General features: G+C 45.7%; 1 protein-coding gene across 7 annotated transcripts in view; it reads left to right on the top strand.

The window, feature by feature from the left end:
- The window catches only part of LOC116845649 (3-phosphoinositide-dependent protein kinase 1), a 429,458-nt gene that overhangs the window by 405,711 nt on the left and 19,390 nt on the right, over positions 1-4,357 (top strand). The window lies entirely within an intron of this gene.

Below are 4,357 nucleotides of genomic sequence, written 5' to 3'. Positions count from 1 at the left end.
CTCTCTCTCTCTCTCTCTCTCTCTCTCTCTCTCTCTCTCTCTCTCTCACGAGAATCGGTTATTTATATAATTATATAATATATCGGTTATTTATATAATATATTCGAGTAGTATACACACCCGTGTGCTTTCTCGAGTACTCAGATATAAGAGACTATCTGATCCTCTCTGATAACGCTAATTGAAAGAGTCGTACCCATGTTTTACCACGCGACCAGCTAACTGTTTCATCACCGAGATAAATGTTTCGCGATTATTTACACTCCACTCTTCCATGATACAGCGTGCTGTTTTGCACTGATCCCGTTAAAAATAGCGAAACGCGGAATATCGTTGCCGCGTCATTTTCGTCGGAATCTGATGATTTAGAGCTGTGGTTCGTCGTGGCGTAACCCTGGGTGGTTTCCGTCGAGCAGAGCAATCTCGAGAGCAGCTCTGCTCGGCGCGCCGCGTCGCGTCGCATCGCGCGAAAATATTCCGCGATCGAATTTCGGAGGTTGCATTATCATCATCATCTCGCCGCGGCGGGAACCTACGACACGACAACAACTACAACGACGACGATGACGTCGAATACGATCATACAAACAATGATTCGACTGTTCTTACACCGTCGCGCGTGTTTGAAAGTTACGAACGGCCTTCAAAGCCGAGAGAGCCGGTCGAAAGAAAGAGAAAGGGCGGCGGGGGAGGGATGGACGACGTGGGGGATCGTCCCGAAGGGGCACAAGGATTTCTGCGCATTGACATGCCAGAACACAGCAGGTCGATTTCGCAAAAGCATATATTTTCGCGCACTAATTTACCCAGGGACAGATTCCGTGTCCCGTTTGTTTGTCGGCGAGGCAAAAAGTATACGATGACGGCAGCGCGTGACTTCAGTTCGATGACTGCGCGGCCAAGTTTCGTGGAAAGTGCTCGAGGAGGGTGTCGCATGTGTTAAATCACCGCACGCACACGGGAATTTCTTCTTCGTTTTCCTCGCCGTAGAAGCGTCGTACGCTTGAGAGATGCGCGCAGATTTTGATTTAATGCTGATATTTTTCGCTTTGAGACGATTTTTCATAGACTTTCGAGGAACGTCTTAAGGGCTATCTGCAATGGGATTGGCAGCAAGATGTAAGCAAATTGATCAATCACAGTTGATTTTTACAAGAATAATTGATTGTGATTGATTAGTTTGCTTGCTGCTTATGTTTTACTGCCAATCCCATTGTAGATGGCCCTAAAATACCGATACACGAACCGTCGCGTCCCAGGAAGGTAGACGAGTAGTCGTGTAACTTGGTCAAAGTTCGGTGCAGGAAAAAGGACTCTTTTCAGGTCAGTTTCTTACATCCTCATACGTCGACACGTGTTACTCACGTGCTTGTCGCAGGATAAAAAATACATATAAAATGCGAAAAATTTCTCTTCTTCACACACGACTTTTTGTCGCTCTTCTTTTTCTCTCGCCCTTGAAAATCCTGAAACCTTTTGGCAGGATCCGGAAATGTTATCGTGCGTCAGTGGTCAGGAAACGAATGCGGGCTCCGATTCTTCAAATCTAGGACCGCGTACATCCGTTTGTTAACGTACGTTCGTCGCGGCGTATTCGTCGATTAATTCGAGCTGACGACGACGACGACGGTGTATTTCGTGGCGGAGCAATACTCGTCGCCAACGGTCCATCTAATAATATTGTTGTCCCGCGTTCGCACGTCGATATCTTATTTACGCAACGCGCGGCCCTCCTCCCCCTCGCGGGCGGCAAAGTCCAGAGAGGAACCGTCGCGGTCACACGGGCCGTCGTCGTGCCTAGCCGTTCTGTTGTTGACTCTTCCGCGAATCAAAGGCATTATCGTGCCCCCACAATTGCCGGTCGCTGATTATGCGTTCTCTCCGTGTGGAAACGTCCGATACGACAGTATATCGCGTTCTCCCCCCTGCTCCTCCTCGCCGAGACCTTCTCCGATGATCGACGGGTCTAAAAGCTGTATAAGAATCTGGAAAACAACGTGAGGAACATAACTCACGACGGAAAAACGTCAGATTAAATTAGGGTAGGACGGCTCACGTCCTTAAGGCACGCGTTACCACGGTGATATTTGTTCAACGACCGGAGAACGAGAGAGGGAAAAGGTGAAGGAGAAAATCGACGTTAACGGAAACGATAGATCGGGTCCCTTTCGGCAAGACTTACACGAAGATTGCGATAGTACTGTAAAGAAAAAAGCGGTATAATACGAAACGGTATAATATGCGTCATAAAGACGAAAATGGGGCACGGTCGTACACGGAAAAAAAGAAAGTCGTAATATATGGACACTTACAAAATATTGCTGCGTTAGCTAGTTTTTTGCTGCAGGAGCAAATTCATTTTGTACAACAGCAACATGTTTTAGCAACTTGGTATTACCTCGATCTCACAGCAAGAAAATTTGCTGTTGCAGCGAAAAAAGTTGCTAACGCAGCAATTTCTAGGTATCCATATATTATACAAATATAGCTGCGACAAACAACTCTTTTTTACCGTGTAAAAGTGCTTTTTTTTCTTAAGCGTGAAAATTCCGGCGCCCTTCGTAGGACGACGTTCGTGGAAAGCACGTGCTCGTCGGCGCCGTTGCTTCTAAATTAAATTATCGCGTTCTCCTGACGCGCGGGTCACGCGGCGCCGTGCCACGCGTCATTACACAACGTCGTTGTACAATGTTTGTCGTGCGATTTGCAGATAGACGTACGCGCTTATACACGTACGTACACGCATGTACTTACATACGTACGTACGTGCGGCTTATGTACACCGCGCGGATTGCGGCCGCTGACGTAGTGCATTCCTGAGATTACAGGTGGACTACTTTTCAGAAACGCGTCCGATAACGCGCGCGCGTCTCTAATCGATTCTATACGCGTCCGCTTGCGCGCGCGCGCCACTCGTCAAAGAGTTATCTCTTATTATATTATTATTATTATTATTGTTAAGCTTCTACCGGGTGCTTCTACACATAGAAATTATGATAAGTGTGCAAAAGATTTGTGTGTAAAAGGGCGAGGCGACAACTAAACAGCCGATTTTCAGCCTAGTGACAGTAACGATTGGTATAAATAAGAATAATAGTAAAGGAGTGGAAAGAGTAGATAGTGAATGGAGGGACAGTATGAGACAGTATAGATAGTATGTTACAAACTAGCGGCACTACGTAATGCTGTAAGAGAAGATGCATTGCGTATATTACTTGGCAGCTGGTTATAAAATCTATCGACGCGTTGGCAGAGACTCGCGAAAGAAACGCGGCCGTCAACATCGGCGATGATCTACGATCGTGACCGTGCACTCGACCGTCACGTTTATACTGATAAATTGTAAACGGATGCACAAAGAGCCGAGAGATCTGGAGTATAACTGTACAATAGAATGTAGGAACGTAGAGCAGCTCATGGGGGATCGAGATTAGAGAGTGTGATAAAGATATCAGGCATGTATTTCTAATTACTTCTGCACGTGGAATATGAACACACAATCAGAGAAGAAAAAATGTTTGATATTTATAACTGCAATCGCATAAAGAAATAATTACTAAATTATGATGAAGAAAACTATCTTTTAAATTAAATTCTAATATAATGTTAGTGATAGTAATCTTACATGCGCGTTACTACCATTAGTTGAACTATTTTCTTCTGCCAATTCGCGAGGAATTTATCTGAGCAAAACTCGTTACGGCGAAATTACGACGGCGCACGTAGTGCATGATTGTTTATGCTTTTTCCTGAAACGTGTGAGAACGTTATCTTGCCGCTTCGATTTTCAAATTGCTCGATAACGTTAACGAAACAAAGGTACACTATGTTTATTTATGTTTCAAATAATGCCGTGCCGGAAAAAGTTACGCGAGCCAAGAAACTACGCCTATCATGCGTTTGGCCGCTCGCGTCATTCGTTGAACATGACGTTACAACGACAAGTGACGAAGATCAAGGAGCTTAAACCTATCATCGTCACGATCGCAATATCGTTATCGTCCATTTTGTTATTGTCGGAAATCATCGTCGTTTAACATGTGTCAAACACGTGGGCGAAGAGGAAGGTCGCGAAGAGAGAATGCTACGTGCAGAAAGGTCGAAGAATACTATGCATTCTTCCGGTCATTCAGGAATGTCCGTGCCGGTCACGTCGGGAAAGGGAAAAAGTGCGTAAAAGAACGGCGAGAATAAAGGGCGGCCACGCATTCGAAAAGTCAGGTCTTTGAAGCGGCCTGTTTGCCACGCACCGCTCCAGGCGGCCGCGTTACAAAGTTTCTCTCTCTCTCTCTCTTTCTCTCTCTCTCTCTCTCTCTCTCTCTCTCTCTCTCTCTCTCTCTCTCTCTCTCTCTCTCTG

This window comes from Odontomachus brunneus, unplaced genomic scaffold (assembly GCF_010583005.1).
Source record: "Odontomachus brunneus isolate Ranch 3 - 2012 unplaced genomic scaffold, Obru_v1 Obru_scaffold_054, whole genome shotgun sequence".
In the NCBI taxonomy this organism is placed as follows: Eukaryota; Metazoa; Arthropoda; class Insecta; order Hymenoptera; family Formicidae; genus Odontomachus; species Odontomachus brunneus.
Note: the sequence above shows the minus strand (reverse complement) of the source record. Positions and strands in the feature narration are given on the sequence as shown.